Consider the following 22,725-nt stretch of genomic DNA (forward strand, 5'->3'; position numbering starts at 1 on the left):
CGTATATATATATATATATATATATATATATATATATATATATTTCTCCGCCGAAATCACTTTTAAACCCATTTCCACCTTTTTTTCCCTTCTCTTCCTCTTACTTTTTTTTCACGTTTTTTTACGTTTTTCTCCTTTTCGCCTCTTTTCTGGGCGTATTATTCTTCTTTTTCTTCTTTTTTTTCGTCTAATGCATACCCCATCAGTGCAGCAATGCTTATTCAATACCGCCAGCAGATGGAGACACTGGGGGATAATTTTCTAAGGATTTATACTGATTTTTCCTGTCTGAATTTGTCACACAGAAAGTTGCAGGCCAAATATGTGTGACATTTCTGCGACTTTAGCTTCTAGAGCATTTTTACAACATTATACATAGGTGCTGAATACATAAAAAGCGACTGTTCAGCGACAGACAAGTCGCATCGGCTGAAAGTAGGCCAGAATGTCAGTCCATGTTGGAGCAGGTTTAGATACAGTCTAAAGCATAGATCTCAAAGTCTGTGCACAGAATTTAGCAAGGGCCTCGCTCCTTCTGATGCATCAGGTAGGTGCACAATAGCATAGCCTAACCCTCTGTACTTTGGTCTATATTGATGCGGGACATAGACAGCCAGCTGATGACCAATCCATTAGTGCAATGGATGGCTGGAAGCATTTGTCTTTGCCTTTGCAATACCACAGAAGCAATGCATGGTCAATGTACAGCAATGACACACCTGTGTGAACAGCCAGGAGACCCCCCCCCCCATGTTATGATACATAGTTACATAGTTAGTACGGTCGAAAAAAGACATATGTCCATCAAGTTCAACCAGGGAATTAAGGGGTAGGGGTGTGGCGCGCTATTGGGGAAGGGATGAGATTTTATATTTCTTCATAAGCATTAATCTTATTTTGTCAATTAGGAACATTCAGCACCCACCCGCTATCAAGGCAGCTGCCTATCATGTCATGCCCTACCTGCACAGGTGTGCTGGCTACTCAAATGATCCAATTAAGGAGGCCATTTAGTCAGCAGCAGCAGAAGTCCTGTGCCTGGACGCTCCAACAGCGGCCAGACACAAGCAGAAGCAGAAGCAGCAGAAGCAGCAGCAGCACCACCTTTTGTTTTTTGGCTGCAGCAGCAGCAGCAAGGCCCACAGGGCTGGCTAGCTGGCTAGCCAGCAAGCAGGTAGCAATGAAAGTAGGAATCTTTCTTTTGAACCCTGTAAGGGGGTGGTGCACTGTACCCGAAGATACTGCCATATCGGGTCAATGCATAGGGCGACGGAAGCAAGCTTTGAAATCGGCCCCCGTTCTCAAAAATCCATTTAATATATGGTCCCCAGATAGGGGACGTATCAGATATTAAACTGATAAGAACAGATACTACACTTGATCTTAGCCAAAAGGCCGAGAAGCGATAACCGTGAAAGGGGCGGGCCCAACAAGGTGCCCTTCATGGGCACTATCACTGCTTGCTGTCAGGGAGGCTGCCAGACAATTTTCCATGCACACTCTGGGCTGGGGGGCAGTCAACCACCAGTACACACAGCAGAACCTAAACCCATACCATTATTGCTAAGCAGCAAGACAGGGGCCCATTGCACTCCCACGGGGCCTTTTTAAATGCAATCCATAACCCGGATTTGCCAGGAACCCTTCTTACTCCTCCTACTTGCATGTGACACTGGGCTTAGGATCTGCATAGGAAACACACACACAAGCACACACCTACCTTTGTTGCCTGCAGATGCCTCCTTGGCTGTCCCCAAACGGTATCAAACCAACACCCACGGGAAGCTGTAAGCATAGAGGACATGCCTGCACCCCATTGGACTTACCTGTGTGGGTTAAATCCGGGTTATTTGACAACCTATGGCGTTGATGGTTCTGCTCAGGCAGAGCAGTGCTGATGCTCCTCATAAAGCTGTCGCTGTTGTGAAGGTTCTAGGTGACATCACAAATCCCTATGGTTACATACACAACAAAGCTGGGTTGTTGTTGTTTACACTCTGCAAGGCCTGTGGAAGTGAGTGACATCATAGCACTGTAGTTCTGAGGGTTCTAGATGGATGCAACAATCTCCTGTTGCTTCTATGAAGGCCGTAATAGACGACATCACCAAACAGCTCCATAGTCACATACACAGCAAAGGAGAGATGTTGTTTACACCTAGTGATGTCAGTGGTATTGAGTGACATCACAGCACAGTGCTAAGGCTCCTGGGCCTGGACACAGCAGCGGCTGCAATATCTCAACGGAGAATACGTTTATATATATGTGTGTGTGTGCGCGTATATATATATATATATATATATATATATATATATATATATATACATATATATATTTCTCCGCCGAAATCACTTTTAAACCCATTTCCACCTTTTTTTCCCTTCTCTTCCTCTTACTTTTTTTTCACGTTTTTTTACGTTTTTCTCCTTTTCGCCTCTTTTCTGGGCGTATTATTCTTCTTTTTCTTCTTTTTTTTCGTCTAATGCATACCCCATCAGTGCAGCAATGCTTATTCAATACCGCCAGCAGATGGAGACACTGGGGGATAATTTTCTAAGGATTTATACTGATTTTTCCTGTCTGAATTTGTCGCACAGAAAGTTGCAGGCCAAATATGTGTGACATTTCTGCGACTTTAGCTTCTAGAGCATTTTTACAACATTATACATAGGTGCTGAATACATAAAAAGCGACTGTTCAGCGACAGACAAGTCGCATCGGCTGAAAGTAGGCCAGAATGTCAGTCCATGTTGGAGCAGGTTTAGATACAGTCTAAAGCATAGATCTCAAAGTCTGTGCACAGAATTTAGCAAGGGCCTCGCACCTTCTGATGCATCAGGTAGGTGCACAATAGCATAGCCTAACCCTCTGTACTTTGGTCTATATTGATGCGGGACATAGACAGCCAGCTGATGACCAATCCATTAGTGCAATGGATGGCTGGAAGCATTTGTCTTTGCCTTTGCAATACCACAGAAGCAATGCATGGTCAATGTACAGCAATGACACACCTGTGTGAACAGCCAGGAGACCCCCCCCCCCCCATGTTATGATACATAGTTACATAGTTAGTACGGTCGAAAAAAGACATATGTCCATCAAGTTCAACCAGGGAATTAAGGGGTAGGGGTGTGGCGCGCTATTGGGGAAGGGATGAGATTTTATATTTCTTCATAAGCATTAATCTTATTTTGTCAATTAGGAACATTCAGCACCCACCCGCTATCAAGGCAGCTGCCTATCATGTCATGCCCTACCTGCACAGGTGTGCTGGCTACTCAAATGATCCAATTAAGGAGGCCATTTAGTCAGCAGCAGCAGAAGTCCTGTGCCTGGACGCTCCAACAGCGGCCAGACACAAGCAGAAGCAGAAGCAGCAGAAGCAGCAGCAGCACCACCTTTTGTTTTTTGGCTGCAGCAGCAGCAGCAAGGCCCACAGGGCTGGCTAGCTGGCTAGCCAGCAAGCAGGTAGCAATGAAAGTAGGAATCTTTCTTTTTAACCCTGTAAGGGGGTGGTGCACTGTACCCGAAGATACTGCCATATCGGGTCAATGCATAGGGCGACGGAAGCAAGCTTCAAAATCGGCCCCCGTTCTCAAAAATCCATTTAATATATGGTCCCCAGATAGGGGACGTATCAGATATTAAACTGATAAGAACAGATACTACACTTGATCTTAGCCAAAAGGCCGAGAAGCAATAACCGTGAAAGGGGCGGGCCCAACAAGGTGCCCTTCATGGGCACTATCACTGCTTGCTGTCAGGGAGGCTGCCAGACAATTTTCCATGCACACTCTGGGCTGGGGGGCAGTCAACCACCAGTACACACAGCAGAACCTAAACCCATACCATTATTGCTAAGCAGCAAGACAGGGGCCCATTGCACTCCCACGGGGCCTTTTTAAATGCAATCCATAACCCGGATTTGCCAGGAACCCTTCTTACTCCTCCTACTTGCATGTGACACTGGGCTTAGGATCTGCATAGGAAACACACACACAAGCACACACCTACCTTTGTTGCCTGCAGATGCCTCCTTGGCTGTCCCCAAACGGTATCAAACCAACACCCACGGGAAGCTGTAAGCATAGAGGACATGCCTGCACCCCATTGGACTTACCTGTGTGGGTTAAATCCGGGTTATTTGACAACCTATGGCGGTGATGGTTCTGCTCAGGCAGAGCAGTGCTGATGCTCCTCATAAAGCTGTCGCTGCTGTGAAGGTTCTAGGTGACATCACAAATCCCTATGGTTACATACACAACAAAGCTGGGTTGTTGTTGTTTACACTCTGCAAGGCCTGTGGAAGTGAGTGACATCATAGCACTGTAGTTCTGAGGGTTCTAGATGGATGCAACAATCTCCTGTTGCTTCTATGAAGGCCATAATAGACGACATCACCAAACAGCTCCATAGTCACATACACAGCAAAGGAGAGATGTTGTTTACACCTAGTGATGTCAGTGGTATTGAGTGACATCACAGCACAGTGCTAAGGCTCCTGGGCCTGGACACAGCAGCAGCTGCAATATCTCAACGGAGAATACGTTTATATCTATGTGTGTGTGTGCGCGTATATATATATATATATATATATATATATATATTTCTCCGCCGAAATCACTTTTAAACCCATTTCCACCTTTTTTTCCCTTCTCTTCCTCTTACTTTTTTTTCACGTTTTTTTACGTTTTTCTCCTTTTCGCCTCTTTTCTGGGCGTATTATTCTTCTTTTTCTTCTTTTTTTTCGTCTAATGCATACCCCATCAGTGCAGCAATGCTTATTCAATACCGCCAGCAGATGGAGACACTGGGGGATAATTTTCTAAGGATTTATACTGATTTTTCCTGTCTGAATTTGTCGCACAGAAAGTTGCAGGCCAAATATGTGTGACATTTCTGCGACTTTAGCTTCTAGAGCATTTTTACAACATTATACATAGGTGCTGAATACATAAAAAGCGACTGTTCAGCGACAGACAAGTCGCATCGGCTGAAAGTAGGCCAGAATGTCAGTCCATGTTGGAGCAGGTTTAGATACAGTCTAAAGCATAGATCTCAAAGTCTGTGCACAGAATTTAGCAAGGGCCTCGCACCTTCTGATGCATCAGGTAGGTGCACAATAGCATAGCCTAACCCTCTGTACTTTGGTCTATATTGATGCGGGACATAGACAGCCAGCTGATGACCAATCCATTAGTGCAATGGATGGCTGGAAGCATTTGTCTTTGCCTTTGCAATACCACAGAAGCAATGCATGGTCAATGTACAGCAATGACACACCTGTGTGAACAGCCAGGAGACCCCCCCCCCCCCATGTTATGTTACATAGTTACATAGTTAGTACGGTCGAAAAAAGACATATGTCCATCAAGTTCAACCAGGGAATTAAGGGGTAGGGGTGTGGCGCGATATTGGGGAAGGGATGAGATTTTATATTTCTTCATAAGCATTAATCTTATTTTGTCAATTAGGAACATTCAGCACCCACCCGCTATCAAGGCAGCTGCCTATCATGTCATGCCCTACCTGCACAGGTGTGCTGGCTACTCAAATGATCCAATTAAGGAGGCCATTTAGTCAGCAGCAGCAGAAGTCCTGTGCCTGGACGCTCCAACAGCGGCCAGACACAAGCAGAAGCAGAAGCAGCAGAAGCAGCAGCAGCACCACCTTTTGTTTTTTGGCTGCAGCAGCAGCAGCAGCAAGGCCCACAGGGCTGGCTAGCTGGCTAGCCAGCAAGCAGGTAGCAATGAAAGTAGGAATCTTTCTTTTTAACCCTGTAAGGGGGTGGTGCACTGTACCCGAAGATACTGCCATATCGGGTCAATGCATAGGGCGACGGAAGCAAGCTTCGAAATCGGCCCCCGTTCTCAAAAATCCATTTAATATATGGTCCCCAGATAGGGGACGTATCAGATATTAAACTGATAAGAACAGATACTACACTTGATCTTAGCCAAAAGGCCGAGAAGCGATAACCGTGAAAGGGGCGGGCCCAACAAGGTGCCCTTCATGGGCACTATCACTGCTTGCTGTCAGGGAGGCTGCCAGACAATTTTCCATGCACACTCTGGGCTGGGGGGCAGTCAACCACCAGTACACACAGCAGAACCTAAACCCATACCATTATTGCTAAGCAGCAAGACAGGGGCCCATTGCACTCCCACGGGGCCTTTTTAAATGCAATCCATAACCCGGATTTGCCAGGAACCCTTCTTACTCCTCCTACTTGCATGTGACACTGGGCTTAGGATCTGCATAGGAAACACACACACAAGCACACACCTACCTTTGTTGCCTGCAGATGCCTCCTTGGCTGTCCCCAAACGGTATCAAACCAACACCCACGGGAAGCTGTAAGCATAGAGGACATGCCTGCACCCCATTGGACTTACCTGTGTGGGTTAAATCCGGGTTATTTGACAACCTATGGCGGTGATGGTTCTGCTCAGGCAGAGCAGTGCTGATGCTCCTCATAAAGCTGTCGCTGCTGTGAAGGTTCTAGGTGACATCACAAATCCCTATGGTTACATACACAACAAAGCTGGGTTGTTGTTGTTTACACTCTGCAAGGCCTGTGGAAGTGAGTGACATCATAGCACTGTAGTTCTGAGGGTTCTAGATGGATGCAACAATCTCCTGTTGCTTCTATGAAGGCCATAATAGACGACATCACCAAACAGCTCCATAGTCACATACACAGCAAAGGAGAGATGTTGTTTACACCTAGTGATGTCAGTGGTATTGAGTGACATCACAGCACAGTGCTAAGGCTCCTGGGCCTGGACACAGCAGCGGCTGCAATATCTCAACGGAGAATACGTTTATATATATGTGTGTGTGTGCGCGTATATATATATATATATATATATATATTTCTCCGCCGAAATCACTTTTAAACCCATTTCCACCTTTTTTTCCCTTCTCTTCCTCTTACTTTTTTTTCACGTTTTTTTACGTTTTTCTCCTTTTCGCCTCTTTTCTGGGCGTATTATTCTTCTTTTTCTTCTTTTTTTTCGTCTAATGCATACCCCATCAGTGCAGCAATGCTTATTCAATACCGCCAGCAGATGGAGACACTGGGGGATAATTTTCTAAGTATTTATACTGATTTTTCCTGTCTGAATTTGTCGCACAGAAAGTTGCAGGCCAAATATGTGTGACATTTCTGCGACTTTAGCTTCTAGAGCATTTTTACAACATTATACATAGGTGCTGAATACATAAAAAGCGACTGTTCAGCGACAGACAAGTCGCATTGGCTGAAAGTAGGCCAGAATGTCAGTCCATGTTGGAGCAGGTTTAGATACAGTCTAAAGCATAGATCTCAAAGTCTGTGCACAGAATTTAGCAAGGGCCTCGCACCTTCTGATGCATCAGGTAGGTGCACAATAGCATAGCCTAACCCTCTGTACTTTGGTCTATATTGATGCGGGACATAGACAGCCAGCTGATGACCAATCCATTAGTGCAATGGATGGCTGGAAGCATTTGTCTTTGCCTTTGCAATACCACAGAAGCAATGCATGGTCAATGTACAGCAATGACACACCTGTGTGAACAGCCAGGAGACCCCCCCCCCCCCCCCCCATGTTATGTTACATAGTTACATAGTTAGTACGGTCGAAAAAAGACATATGTCCATCAAGTTCAACCAGGGAATTAAGGGGTAGGGGTGTGGCGCAATATTGGGGAAGGGATGAGATTTTATATTTCTTCATAAGCATTAATCTTATTTTGTCAATTAGGAACATTCAGCACCCACCCGCTATCAAGGCAGCTGCCTATCATGTCATGCCCTACCTGCACAGGTGTGCTGGCTACTCAAATGATCCAATTAAGGAGGCCATTTAGTCAGCAGCAGCAGAAGTCCTGTGCCTGGACGCTCCAACAGCGGCCAGACACAAGCAGAAGCAGAAGCAGCAGAAGCAGCAGCAGCACCACCTTTTGTTTTTTGGCTGCAGCAGCAGCAGCAGCAAGGCCCACAGGGCTGGCTAGCTGGCTAGCCAGCAAGCAGGTAGCAATGAAAGTAGGAATCTTTCTTTTTAACCCTGTAAGGGGGTGGTGCACTGTACCCGAAGATACTGCCATATCGGGTCAATGCATAGGGCGACGGAAGCAAGCTTCGAAATCGGCCCCCGTTCTCAAAAATCCATTTAATATATGGTCCCCAGATAGGGGACGTATCAGATATTAAACTGATAAGAACAGATACTACACTTGATCTTAGCCAAAAGGCCGAGAAGCGATAACCGTGAAAGGGGCGGGCCCAACAAGGTCCCCTTCATGGGCACTATCACTGCTTGCTGTCAGGGAGGCTGCCAGACAATTTTCCATGCACACTCTGGGCTGGGGGGCAGTCAACCACCAGTACACACAGCAGAACCTAAACCCATACCATTATTGCTAAGCAGCAAGACAGGGGCCCATTGCACTCCCACGGGGCCTTTTTAAATGCAATCCATAACCCGGATTTGCCAGGAACCCTTCTTACTCCTCCTACTTGCATGTGACACTGGGCTTAGGATCTGCATAGGAAACACACACACAAGCACACACCTACCTTTGTTGCCTGCAGATGCCTCCTTGGCTGTCCCCAAACGGTATCAAACCAACACCCACGGGAAGCTGTAAGCATAGAGGACATGCCTGCACCCCATTGGACTTACCTGTGTGGGTTAAATCCGGGTTATTTGACAACCTATGGCGGTGATGGTTCTGCTCAGGCAGAGCAGTGCTGATGCTCCTCATAAAGCTGTCGCTGCTGTGAAGGTTCTAGGTGACATCACAAATCCCTATGGTTACATACACAACAAAGCTGGGTTGTTGTTGTTTACACTCTGCAAGGCCTGTGGAAGTGAGTGACATCATAGCACTGTAGTTCTGAGGGTTCTAGATGGATGCAACAATCTCCTGTTGCTTCTATGAAGGCCATAATAGACGACATCACCAAACAGCTCCATAGTCACATACACAGCAAAGGAGAGATGTTGTTTACACCTAGTGATGTCAGTGGTATTGAGTGACATCACAGCACAGTGCTAAGGCTCCTGGGCCTGGACACAGCAGCGGCTGCAATATCTCAACGGAGAATACGTTTATATATATATGTGTGTGTGTGCGCGTATATATATATATATATATATATATATATATATATATATATATATTTCTCCGCCGAAATCACTTTTAAACCCATTTCCACCTTTTTTTCCCTTCTCTTCCTCTTACTTTTTTTTTCACGTTTTTTTACGTTTTTCTCCTTTTCGCCTCTTTTCTGGGCGTATTATTCTTCTTTTTCTTCTTTTTTTTCGTCTAATGCATACCCCATCAGTGCAGCAATGCTTATTCAATACCGCCAGCAGATGGAGACACTGGGGGATAATTTTCTAAGGATTTATACTGATTTTTCCTGTCTGAATTTGTCGCACAGAAAGTTGCAGGCCAAATATGTGTGACATTTCTGCGACTTTAGCTTCTAGAGCATTTTTACAACATTATACATAGGTGCTGAATACATAAAAAGCGACTGTTCAGCGACAGACAAGTCGCATCGGCTGAAAGTAGGCCAGAATGTCAGTCCATGTTGGAGCAGGTTTAGATACAGTCTAAAGCATAGATCTCAAAGTCTGTGCACAGAATTTAGCAAGGGCCTCGCACCTTCTGATGCATCAGGTAGGTGCACAATAGCATAGCCTAACCCTCTGTACTTTGGTCTATATTGATGCGGGACATAGACAGCCAGCTGATGACCAATCCATTAGTGCAATGGATGGCTGGAAGCATTTGTCTTTGCCTTTGCAATACCACAGAAGCAATGCATGGTCAATGTACAGCAATGACACACCTGTGTGAACAGCCAGGAGACCCCCCCCCCCATGTTATGTTACATAGTTACATAGTTAGTACGGTCGAAAAAAGACATGTGTCCATCAAGTTCAACCAGGGAATTAAGGGGTAGGGGTGTGGCGCGATATTGGGGAAGGGATGAGATTTTATATTTCTTCATAAGCATTAATCTTATTTTGTCAATTAGGAACATTCAGCACCCACCCGCTATCAAGGCAGCTGCCTATCATGTCATGCCCTACCTGCACAGGTGTGCTGGCTACTCAAATGATCCAATTAAGGAGGCCATTTAGTCAGCAGCAGCAGAAGTCCTGTGCCTGGACGCTCCAACAGCGGCCAGACACAAGCAGAAGCAGAAGCAGCAGAAGCAGCAGCAGCACCACCTTTTGTTTTTTGGCTGCAGCAGCAGCAAGGCCCACAGGGCTGGCTAGCTGGCTAGCCAGCAAGCAGGTAGCAATGAAAGTAGGAATCTTTCTTTTTAACCCTGTAAGGGGGTGGTGCACTGTACCCGAAGATACTGCCATATCGGGTCAATGCATAGGGCGACGGAAGCAAGCTTCGAAATCGGCCCCCGTTCTCAAAAATCCATTTAATATATGGTCCCCAGATAGGGGACGTATCAGATATTAAACTGATAAGAACAGATACTACACTTGATCTTAGCCAAAAGGCCGAGAAGCGATAACCGTGAAAGGGGCGGGCCCAACAAGGTGCCCTTCATGGGCACTATCACTGCTTGCTGTCAGGGAGGCTGCCAGACAATTTTCCATGCACACTCTGGGCTGGGGGGCAGTCAACCACCAGTACACACAGCAGAACCTAAACCCATACCATTATTGCTAAGCAGCAAGACAGGGGCCCATTGCACTCCCACGGGGCCTTTTTAAATGCAATCCATAACCCGGATTTGCCAGGAACCCTTCTTACTCCTCCTACTTGCATGTGACACTGGGCTTAGGATCTGCATAGGAAACACACACACAAGCACACACCTACCTTTGTTGCCTGCAGATGCCTCCTTGGCTGTCCCCAAACGGTATCAAACCAACACCCACGGGAAGCTGTAAGCATAGAGGACATGCCTGCACCCCATTGGACTTACCTGTGTGGGTTAAATCCGGGTTATTTGACAACCTATGGCGGTGATGGTTCTGCTCAGGCAGAGCAGTGCTGATGCTCCTCATAAAGCTGTCGCTGCTGTGAAGGTTCTAGGTGACATCACAAATCCCTATGGTTACATACACAACAAAGCTGGGTTGTTGTTGTTTACACTCTGCAAGGCCTGTGGAAGTGAGTGACATCATAGCACTGTAGTTCTGAGGGTTCTAGATGGATGCAACAATCTCCTGTTGCTTCTATGAAGGCCATAATAGACGACATCACCAAACAGCTCCATAGTCACATACACAGCAAAGGAGAGATGTTGTTTACACCTAGTGATGTCAGTGGTATTGAGTGACATCACAGCACAGTGCTAAGGCTCCTGGGCCTGGACACAGCAGCGGCTGCAATATCTCAACGGAGAATACGTTTATATATATGTGTGTGTGTGCGCGTATATATATATATATATATATATATATATATATATATATTTCTCCGCCGAAATCACTTTTAAACCCATTTCCACCTTTTTTTCCCTTCTCTTCCTCTTACTTTTTTTTTCACGTTTTTTTACGTTTTTCTCCTTTTCGCCTCTTTTCTGGGCGTATTATTCTTCTTTTTCTTCTTTTTTTTCGTCTAATGCATACCCCATCAGTGCAGCAATGCTTATTCAATACCGCCAGCAGATGGAGACACTGGGGGATAATTTTCTAAGGATTTATACAGATTTTTCCTGTCTGAATTTGTCGCACAGAAAGTTGCAGGCCAAATATGTGTGACATTTCTGCGACTTTAGCTTCTAGAGCATTTTTACAACATTATACATAGGTGCTGAATACATAAAAAGCGACTGTTCAGCGACAGACAAGTCGCATCGGCTGAAAGTAGGCCAGAATGTCAGTCCATGTTGGAGCAGGTTTAGATACAGTCTAAAGCATAGATCTCAAAGTCTGTGCACAGAATTTAGCAAGGGCCTCGCACCTTCTGATGCATCAGGTAGGTGCACAATAGCATAGCCTAACCCTCTGTACTTTGGTCTATATTGATGCGGGACATAGACAGCCAGCTGATGACCAATCCATTAGTGCAATGGATGGCTGGAAGCATTTGTCTTTGCCTTTGCAATACCACAGAAGCAATGCATGGTCAATGTACAGCAATGACACACCTGTGTGAACAGCCAGGAGACCCCCCCCCCCCCCCCATGTTATGTTACATAGTTACATAGTTAGTACGGTCGAAAAAAGACATGTGTCCATCAAGTTCAACCAGGGAATTAAGGGGTAGGGGTGTGGCGCGATATTGGGGAAGGGATGAGATTTTATATTTCTTCATAAGCATTAATCTTATTTTGTCAATTAGGAACATTCAGCACCCACCCGCTATCAAGGCAGCTGCCTATCATGTCATGCCCTACCTGCACAGGTGTGCTGGCTACTCAAATGATCCAATTAAGGAGGCCATTTAGTCAGCAGCAGCAGAAGTCCTGTGCCTGGACGCTCCAACAGCGGCCAGACACAAGCAGAAGCAGAAGCAGAAGCAGCAGAAGCAGCAGCAGCACCACCTTTTGTTTTTTGGCTGCAGCAGCAGCAAGGCCCACAGGGCTGGCTAGCTGGCTAGCCAGCAAGCAGGTAGCAATGAAAGTAGGAATCTTTCTTTTTAACCCTGTAAGGGGGTGGTGCACTGTACCCGAAGATACTGCCATATCGGGTCAATGCATAGGGCGACGGAAGCAAGCTTCGAAATCGGCCCCCGTTCTCAAAAATCCATTTAATATATGGTCCCCAGATAGGGGACGTATCAGATATTAAACTGATAAGAACAGATTTTTTTTTTTTTTTTTTTTTTTTTTTTTCCTCAGTTACAGACTATTGTTTGGACGATCATCAGGTCACCTACCAAGACTCGTCACTTAAAACAATATCTGAAAAAACATCATACGGAAAAAACTAACTAAGGGAACCGAGTGCCAAGAAAAAGTGACCAAACAACAAAACAAAAAAACATGTCAAAAACAATCACAGAAATTGGTCAAAAACTTACAGCTTTCTCCTTTACGTACTTCTTATAAATTCTTCCATCGTGTATGCATCCAGATTTTCTCCGCTTCTTCTTCACCAATTCTCTTTTTGTCCAGTAGAAAGATAGTAAAAATCCTTCCTAAAAACAATCTTTTCAATTCCCTCGGAGAAATAACAACATTTTTAAAAACAAGCAAATTGCGTGAGTCCCATAAAACCTCTTTAAAAACAGAAAAAAGAATCCAATTAGTACGTGTATCTTCCTTTTTACTAAGATCTTGACCAATAAAAACTTTCTCAAAAGAAAAACTGTTATATCCAGTGAGTTGGATTAAAAACTTCTTTAAAAACATAAAAAATTCTTTTGCATAAAAACAGTCCCAATAAAGGTGCACTAAGTCTTCTCTACCTCCACAACCCTCTCTTGGGCATCTGTCACTTATTCTCAAACCTCTTCCATTTAAAAAAGATCGGGTTGGGAGGCAGCCATGAAAGGACATCCAACTAACGTCTTTTTGTCTGTTTGATAGTCCAATAACTTTAAAAAACTTCCAAATCTTCACAGACTGAGCATTAGTGCAGAATGGTACTTCATATAATCTCTCATTTTTCCTTATTTCTTGTTCTATTTTCTTTTTATCAGGTTCACCTAAAGAGCTCAAACCAAATTGATCATTGAAAGACCTGAGGAGCACATAGAAGGTAGGTATCACATGTGCTATGGGTCTCCTCAAATCCCTCTCACACCAGCCCCATTTGGAAAACAACCATCCTGCAAGGTATTTACTCATGTCTGCCGCCCTATTATTGCACTGTATCAATTTAAAAATTAAAAGAAAATAGTGCACCTTTAAAAACAGATCAATGTTTGGAAAGTTATATCCGCCCAAATTCATACTCTTCATCACTTCTTCTCTTCTCATTTTCTCCATCTTAGACCCCCAGAAGAACACAAAAAGCTTCCTTGTGACTCTCCTAGTCCATAACTTCCCTGGAGGAAGCACCATAGCCGTATACAAGAGAAGCGGTAGGATTACAGACTTAATGATAAGAACTTTCCCTTTAAGTGACAAGTTCCTTAACCTCCAGAAGGATAGCTTCTTCTCAATTTTACTGTCCAAAGTCTCATAACTTTTCTTTCCTTTGAGGTCTTTATCAAATATCACTCCTAGCACTTCAATGTCTTCTTTTTCCTTAACACCATCCACTACTATATTCTCTTGGTTCCCAAAACTGCATAATTGGCACTTCCCCCAGTTCACATTCATCCCAGCCACACAACAAAAAATCCTCACATGCAAATTTACTCTGTTGAGATCTGCTTGGGATGTACAAGTAAAAACCACATCGTCCATATAACTTAAAACCTTTAACTTACTACCATCACTACCTGGAATAAAAACACCACTCACACATTTATCTTTCTGCACATTCTTCAACAGGCCCTCTATAACGCATATAAACAGAATTGGGGAGAGTGGGCATCCCTGTCTGACTCCAGACAAGACATTAAAAGCAGGCCCCACATGCCCATTTACTAAAATCTGACTTGTCACCCCATGATAAAAACTCATAATAACAGATAATAACTTTTCTGGAATACCTAAGTGTTTTAAAGCAATGAACATAAAATCATGTGCAACCTTATCATAAGCCTTTTCGAAATCTATGGACTCAACAAACAGTGCATTCTTGTTAAAGTTACTGTAATAAATAGAGTCTCTTAAAAGCAATAAATTATCTGTTATTTTTCTTTTCGGTACTGCACAAACTTGGTATTCTCCCACAAGGTGGTCCACTACATCACTCAGTCTATTAGCCACAATCTTAGCAATTATCTTGTAGTCACAATTTAATAAAGTTATAGGTCTCCAATTTTTAAGATCTCTGCCATCACCTTTTTTATGAATTAATGTTATGACCCCTTTCTTCATAGATTCAGCTAAAACACCTGAGTTAAAAACATATTGCACCACCCGTGTAAACTCTTTACTTAAAATATTCCAGAACGCGGAATAAAACTCAGCGGGGAGACCATCACAGCCTGGTGTCTTCCCTTTGGCCATCTTATCCAGGGCCTGCTTGATCTCCCCTTCACTAACATCATCAATCAAAAAATCTACTTTTTCAACAGGAACATTATTCTCCAAAATATTACAATAATCATTCATCTCCGTCTCACTGGCTCTGCTCTTATTACTAAAGAGTGTCTCATAAAATCTGCCAATCTCCTTCACCATCTCCTCTCCAAAAACTTCCCCCGTAGGGGTAAAAACAGATTTAAAAACACCTTTAGCATTAAAACATTTTTTAAAGAAATACCGTGTACACTGCTCATTTTCTTCTAGGTGCTGCACTTTAGACTTATATACAATATTCCTTCCCTTTTCCAACAACCTTTTTTTCATCTCCCCCTTCACCTTAACAATCTCATCCTCCACCTCCACACCAACACGTTTAAACTTATAGAGAGTCTCTAACCGGGATACAAGCCTTTCATCACTCCTCCTCTTCTCTTGTGCTCTCTTTATGCAAAACATCTTAAAGAAATTAGAAAACTCTCCTTTAGCCCATTCCCACCACACTAAGACATTACTAAAATCAGGTTGTTTAGAAACACAGGATAAAAACACATGATTAAAACCAGCCATTACTTCCTCATCTTCCAATAGACTTACATTTAATTTCCAGAGCCCCCTCCCAAAATGAAGGGACTCTGTGACACTTATCTCAGCCGACACCATCTTGTGGTCTGAGAAAGTTGACATCATTTGATTGCACCGGACCACCTTAATCCCATCAGAGACCAGGATGTAATCGATCCGGGATTTACAGCGGCCACTATCTGATATGTACGTATATCTTTCATCAGTGCTAACCATCAGTCCAACATCAGTAAAATGCAAGTCTTGAATAATTTGATTTAAAACATTGGAAGTAATATCAGTTCTAACCTCAGCAGAGCTCTCACGATCATTGACGGATCTAATGCAGTTAAAATCGCCAACAATAATAGTATCTTCACGACCAGGGATAAAAAACTTAAGGGACTCTAAAAAAGACAAACGTGCTTGTTTTTCTGCTGGAGCATACACATTAAAAATTCTCATCCTCTGGCCCAAAACCTCAAAAATTAAAACCATACAACGACCAGGTACTAAAGTTTGGCAATTTAAAACTTTAATGTCCCTGTTTCGCAATAAAATCCCAACACCTTCATTTTTGTTTTCTGCACATGTGGACCAGAAGGACTGCCCACACTTCCACTCATTTGCATAAGGTGCTGACTTTATTGCACACTCCTGTAAACATATCACATCACTTCTAACATTCTCAAGAATATCAAAAATTGCAGCTCTCCTAATTTCAGACTCAATACTTCTTACATTAATAGTTGTTACAACCAAAGTCATAATAACTAGGAAAAGAAAACCAAATGCTTTAAAATCCATCTTAACTTAGAAATTAACATTTTGGCCTTCAACTTTCCTATGTAAACTTGCAAAACAATCAGGCGACCCTATGTTAGAGTCCCTGTCTATTTCATTATCACTACCAAGAACAAGGGATTCCTGATCCTCAGACCAGCTCCCTGTCTTACACCTTTTATTCACAACCTGCACATCCTCATCTTCCTCCTCCTCTTCTTCCTTACTGCGAGAAACTCTCTGACCAGGTGTTAGAGATCTCTGAGATGACCCAACAACTTCCATTCCCTCCTCCTCCCCCACAATTGGGTTTGGACATTCAATATCATCCATAGCCTCTTCACTAGAAAGAACATCACCATACACTGTCTCAATTTTCTCCACCACTTTCACTTTTTTTGCTTTTTTCTTTTTCACCAAGGTAAATTCACCTCCCACACCTGTCTCCTCACCAGTCACAGCAGTGGAAACACCCTCCTCCCCTGATCTCTCCTGAGTACTAATGTGCTCCACTATCACAGAACTTTCCTCAGCCATCTGTGCCACATTAACACTCACACTCACACTCTCACCAACTCCAGGAACAAACCTCCCTCCCCCTTTTTCTCTTTGTTCTCCTCTATTCCCAGCTGCATCAGCATAACTTCTCTTCTTTTTATACCACATATCACAGCCTCTTGCCAAATGTTCCTCACTTCCACAGATATCACATGTCTTCTTCTCTGTACAAATACTTGCTTCATGACCAGTTTTCCCACAATTTCTGCAACATTCTCCTTTCTCAGGGCAATAATCCGGCACATGGCCATAGGCATGGCACTTTCTACAATATTGCAACTGGCCTTCATAAAAGCAGAAACCTCTCTCTCCTCCGATAGAAAACACCTGTGGTATGCTCTTCCTTCCATCTTGCATTCCTTCATCTTTTTTAAATTTTACAATAAACTTTCTCTTACAATTAAAGTACCCAAACTTGTTCTTAAGTCTTCCTATAAATTTCACTTCCTCGCAATACCAGAACAAAAAGTTTGTAACCATTTCATCAGAAACCTTAGGATTATACATGTGGACAATTACTACCTTTGTTGTATTCATAAATAACGGTTCCACTTTAATCTTCTTCATTATAGCAGGCTCACTTTTCCTCTTCATTTCTTCAAGATCCATATAGACTCTCTGGCAAATCTCAGAACCACAAAAAGTAATATCATAAATTCCTTGCCTAGGAAAATCCTGTATAGCCAATACATTCCATACCTGTAGGTAATCAAGCTTGCGAAGAATCTCCACAACGATTTGGTCAAGTCCGATCGTCCCCCGGTGCTCGCCAGGAACGTAGATCCGCACCGTGTCCTCAAGTCCACGCGCCTTCTCGCTCATTTTTGCAGGTAAAACCCACGATCGCAGCTCAGCAACAATCCAGGGCCCCCCGTAAAGAGGGCCCCGATCACCACTCCTTTCAACCCAAACCACGCACAGAAATCCACACGTGATCTTAGCCAAAAGGCCGAGAAGCGATAACCGTGAAAGGGGCGGGCCCAACAAGGTGCCCTTCATGGGCACTATCACTGCTTGCTGTCAGGGAGGCTGCCAGACAATTTTCCATGCACACTCTGGGCTGGGGGGCAGTCAACCACCAGTACACACAGCAGAACCTAAACCCATACCATTATTGCTAAGCAGCAAGACAGGGGCCCATTGCACTCCCACGGGGCCTTTTTAAATGCAATCCATAACCCGGATTTGCCAGGAACCCTTCTTACTCCTCCTACTTGCATGTGACACTGGGCTTAGGATCTGCATAGGAAACACACACACAAGCACACACCTACCTTTGTTGCCTGCAGATGCCTCCTTGGCTGTCCCCAAACGGTATCAAACCAACACCCACGGGAAGCTGTAAGCATAGAGGACATGCCTGCACCCCATTGGACTTACCTGTGTGGGTTAAATCCGGGTTATTTGACAACCTATGGCGGTGATGGTTCTGCTCAGGCAGAGCAGTGCTGATGCTCCTCATAAAGCTGTCGCTGCTGTGAAGGTTCTAGGTGACATCACAAATCCCTATGGTTACATACACAACAAAGCTGGGTTGTTGTTGTTTACACTCTGCAAGGCCTGTGGAAGTGAGTGACATCATAGCACTGTAGTTCTGAGGGTTGTAGATGGATGCAACAATCTCCTGTTGCTTCTATGAAGGCCATAATAGACGACATCACCAAACAGCTCCATAGTCACATACACAGCAAAGGAGAGATGTTGTTTACACCTAGTGATGTCAGTGGTATTGAGTGACATCACAGCACAGTGCTAAGGCTCCTGGGCCTGGACACAGCAGCGGCTGCAATATCTCAACGGAGAATACGTTTATATATATGTGTGTGTGTGCGCGTATATATATATATATATATATATATATATATATATATATTTCTCCGCCGAAATCACTTTTAAACCCATTTCCACCTTTTTTTCCCTTCTCTTCCTCTTACTTTTTTTTCACGTTTTTTTACGTTTTTCTCCTTTTCGCCTCTTTTCTGGGCGTATTATTCTTCTTTTTCTTCTTTTTTTTCGTCTAATGCATACCCCATCAGTGCAGCAATGCTTATTCAATACCGCCAGCAGATGGAGACACTGGGGGATAATTTTCTAAGGATTTATACTGATTTTTCCTGTCTGAATTTGTCGCACAGAAAGTTGCAGGCCAAATATGTGTGACATTTCTGCGACTTTAGCTTCTAGAGCATTTTTACAACATTATACATAGGTACTGAATACATAAAAAGCGACTGTTCAGCGACAGACAAGTCGCATCGGCTGAAAGTAGGCCAGAATGTCAGTCCATGTTGGAGCAGGTTTAGATACAGTCTAAAGCATAGATCTCAAAGTCTGTGCACAGAATTTAGCAAGGGCCTCGCACCTTCTGATGCATCAGGTAGGTGCACAATAGCATAGCCTAACCCTCTGTACTTTGGTCTATATTGATGCGGGACATAGACAGCCAGCTGATGACCAATCCATTAGTGCAATGGATGGCTGGAAGCATTTGTCTTTGCCTTTGCAATACCACAGAAGCAATGCATGGTCAATGTACAGCAATGACACACCTGTGTGAACAGCCAGGAGACCCCCCCCCCCCCCCCCATGTTATGTTACATAGTTACATAGTTAGTACGGTCGAAAAAAGACATATGTCCATCAAGTTCAACCAGGGAATTAAGGGGTAGGGGTGTGGCGCGATATTGGCGAAGGGATGAGATTTTATATTTCTTCATAAGCATTAATCTTATTTTGTCAATTAGGAACATTCAGCACCCACCCGCTATCAAGGCAGCTGCCTATCATGTCATGCCCTACCTGCACAGGTGTGCTGGCTACTCAAATGATCCAATTAAGGAGGCCATTTAGTCAGCAGCAGCAGAAGTCCTGTGCCTGGACGCTCCAACAGCGGCCAGACACAAGCAGAAGCAGAAGCAGCAGAAGCAGCAGCAGCACCACCTTTTGTTTTTTGGCTGCAGCAGCAGCAAGGCCCACAGGGCTGGCTAGCTGGCAAGCAGGTAGCAATGAAAGTAGGAATCTTTCTTTTTAACCCTGTAAGGGGGTGGTGCACTGTACCCGAAGATACTGCCATATCGGGTCAATGCATAGGGCGACGGAAGCAAGCTTCGAAATCGGCCCCCGTTCTCAAAAATCCATTTAATATATGGTCCCCAGATAGGGGACGTATCAGATATTAAACTGATAAGAACAGATACTACACTTGATCTTAGCCAAAAGGCCGAGAAGCGATAACCGTGAAAGGGGCGGGCCCAACAAGGTGCCCTTCATGGGCACTATCACTGCTTGCTGTCAGGGAGGCTGCCAGACAATTTTCCATGCACACTCTGGGCTGGGGGGCAGTCAACCACCAGTACACACAGCAGAACCTAAACCCATACCATTATTGCTAAGCAGCAAGACAGGGGCCCATTGCACTCCCACGGGGCCTTTTTAAATGCAATCCATAACCCGGATTTGCCAGGAACCCTTCTTACTCCTCCTACTTGCATGTGACACTGGGCTTAGGATCTGCATAGGAAACACACACACAAGCACACACCTACCTTTGTTGCCTGCAGATGCCTCCTTGGCTGTCCCCAAACGGTATCAAACCAACACCCACGGGAAGCTGTAAGCATAGAGGACATGCCTGCACCCCATTGGACTTACCTGTGTGGGTTAAATCCGGGTTATTTGACAACCTATGGCGGTGATGGTTCTGCTCAGGCAGAGCAGTGCTGATGCTCCTCATAAAGCTGTCGCTGCTGTGAAGGTTCTAGGTGACATCACAAATCCCTATGGTTACATACACAACAAAGCTGGGTTGTTGTTGTTTACACTCTACAAGGCCTGTGGAAGTGAGTGACATCATAGCACTGTAGTTCTGAGGGTTCTAGATGGATGCAACAATCTCCTGTTGCTTCTATGAAGGCCATAATAGACGACATCACCAAACAGCTCCATAGTCACATACACAGCAAAGGAGAGATGTTGTTTACACCTAGTGATGTCAGTGGTATTGAGTGACATCACAGCACAGTGCTAAGGCTCCTGGGCCTGGACACAGCAGCGGCTGCAATATCTCAACGGAGAATACGTTTATATATATGTGTGTGTGTGCGCGTATATATCTATCTATATATATATATATATATATATATATATATATATATATATATATATATATATATTTCTCCGCCGAAATCACTTTTAAACCCATTTCCACCTTTTTTTCCCTTCTCTTCCTCTTACTTTTTTTTCACGTTTTTTTACGTTTTTCTCCTTTTCGCCTCTTTTCTGGGCGTATTATTCTTCTTTTTCTTCTTTTTTTTCGTCTAATGCATACCCCATCAGTGCAGCAATGCTTATTCTATACCGCCAGCAGATGGAGACACTGGGGGATAATTTTCTAAGGATTTATACTGATTTTTCCTGTCTGAATTTGTCGCACAGAAAGTTGCAGGCCAAATATGTGTGACATTTCTGCGACTTTAGCTTCTAGAGCATTTTTACAACATTATACATAGGTGCTGAATACATAAAAAGCGACTGTTCAGCGACAGACAAGTCGCATCGGCTGAAAGTAGGCCAGAATGTCAGTCCATGTTGGAGCAGGTTTAGATACAGTCTAAAGCATAGATCTCAAAGTCTGTGCACAGAATTTAGCAAGGGCCTCGCACCTTCTGATGCATCAGGTAGGTGCACAATAGCATAGCCTAACCCTCTGTACTTTGGTCTATATTGATGCGGGACATAGACAGCCAGCTGATGACCAATCCATTAGTGCAATGGATGGCTGGAAGCATTTGTCTTTGCCTTTGCAATACCACAGAAGCAATGCATGGTCAATGTACAGCAATGACACACCTGTGTGAACAGCCAGGAGACCCCCCCCCCCCCATGTTATGTTACATAGTTACATAGTTAGTACGGTCGAAAAAAGACATATGTCCATCAAGTTCAACCAGGGAATTAAGGGGTAGGGGTGTGGCGCAATATTGGGGAAGGGATGAGATTTTATATTTCTTCATAAGCATTAATCTTATTTTGTCAATTAGGAACATTCAGCACCCACCCGCTATCAAGGCAGCTGCCTATCATGTCATGCCCTACCTGCACAGGTGTGCTGGCTACTCAAATGATCCAATTAAGGAGGCCATTTAGTCAGCAGCAGCAGAAGTCCTGTGCCTGGACGCTCCAACAGCGGCCAGACACAAGCAGAAGCAGAAGCAGCAGAAGCAGCAGCAGCACCACCTTTTGTTTTTTGGCTGCAGAAGCAGCAAGGCCCACAGGGCTGGCTAGCTGGCTAGCCAGCAAGCAGGTAGCAATGAAAGTAGGAATCTTTCTTTTTAACCCTGTAAGGGGGTGGTGCACTGTACCCGAAGATACTGCCATATCGGGTCAATGCATAGGGCGACGGAAGCAAGCTTCGAAATCGGCCCCCGTTCTCAAAAATCCATTTAATATATGGTCCCCAGATAGGGGACGTATCAGATATTAAACTGATAAGAACAGATTTTTTTTTTTTTTTTTTTTTTTTTTTTTTTTTATAAACCTTCAGGTTTAGACTAAACACCACTTAGATAATGCGTCATTTTTGACTCATGGTGAAGTCTAACTCATCATTAGGTCATTCTTTATTTGTTCAAAGCAAATTCAAAACAAATTCAAATACCATCACCATTACACCCTTACAACATGTCTCCACTTCAAAAATTTCCATATCCCCTCTGCATCTATTTCACCTAATTTCTTTTTATCACGTAAATAAACGGTGTACAACC

At 44.1% G+C, this 22,725-nt stretch overlaps 8 non-coding genes across 8 annotated transcripts; all 8 read right to left on the reverse strand.

Moving 5' to 3' along the window:
* Nucleotides 1-1,216: 1,216 nt before the first annotated feature.
* LOC130303226 (U2 spliceosomal RNA) lies at nt 1,217-1,407 on the reverse strand. Its single transcript, XR_008853338.1, has one exon. It is a non-coding gene; the product is annotated as a U2 spliceosomal RNA (small nuclear RNA).
* Nucleotides 1,408-3,510: 2,103 nt separating this feature from the next.
* LOC130303196 (U2 spliceosomal RNA) lies at nt 3,511-3,701 on the reverse strand. Its single transcript, XR_008853308.1, has one exon. It is a non-coding gene; the product is annotated as a U2 spliceosomal RNA (small nuclear RNA).
* Nucleotides 3,702-5,785: 2,084 nt separating this feature from the next.
* On the reverse strand, nt 5,786-5,976 carry LOC130303209 (U2 spliceosomal RNA). Its single transcript, XR_008853320.1, has one exon. It is a non-coding gene; the product is annotated as a U2 spliceosomal RNA (small nuclear RNA).
* Nucleotides 5,977-8,059: 2,083 nt separating this feature from the next.
* Nucleotides 8,060-8,250, reverse strand: LOC130303210 (U2 spliceosomal RNA). The gene has a single exon (XR_008853321.1). It is a non-coding gene; the product is annotated as a U2 spliceosomal RNA (small nuclear RNA).
* Nucleotides 8,251-10,341: 2,091 nt separating this feature from the next.
* Nucleotides 10,342-10,532, reverse strand: LOC130303211 (U2 spliceosomal RNA). The gene has a single exon (XR_008853322.1). It is a non-coding gene; the product is annotated as a U2 spliceosomal RNA (small nuclear RNA).
* Nucleotides 10,533-12,626: 2,094 nt separating this feature from the next.
* Nucleotides 12,627-12,825, reverse strand: LOC130303234 (U2 spliceosomal RNA). Its single transcript, XR_008853345.1, has one exon. It is a non-coding gene; the product is annotated as a U2 spliceosomal RNA (small nuclear RNA).
* Nucleotides 12,826-20,001: 7,176 nt separating this feature from the next.
* LOC130303212 (U2 spliceosomal RNA) lies at nt 20,002-20,192 on the reverse strand. Its single transcript, XR_008853323.1, has one exon. It is a non-coding gene; the product is annotated as a U2 spliceosomal RNA (small nuclear RNA).
* A 2,112-nt stretch (nt 20,193-22,304) lies between these two features.
* LOC130303235 (U2 spliceosomal RNA) lies at nt 22,305-22,499 on the reverse strand. The gene has a single exon (XR_008853346.1). It is a non-coding gene; the product is annotated as a U2 spliceosomal RNA (small nuclear RNA).
* Nucleotides 22,500-22,725: the final 226 nt, after the last annotated feature.

This window comes from Hyla sarda, unplaced genomic scaffold, assembly GCF_029499605.1.
Source record: "Hyla sarda isolate aHylSar1 unplaced genomic scaffold, aHylSar1.hap1 scaffold_1193, whole genome shotgun sequence".
NCBI lineage: Eukaryota > Metazoa > Chordata > Amphibia > Anura > Hylidae > Hyla > Hyla sarda.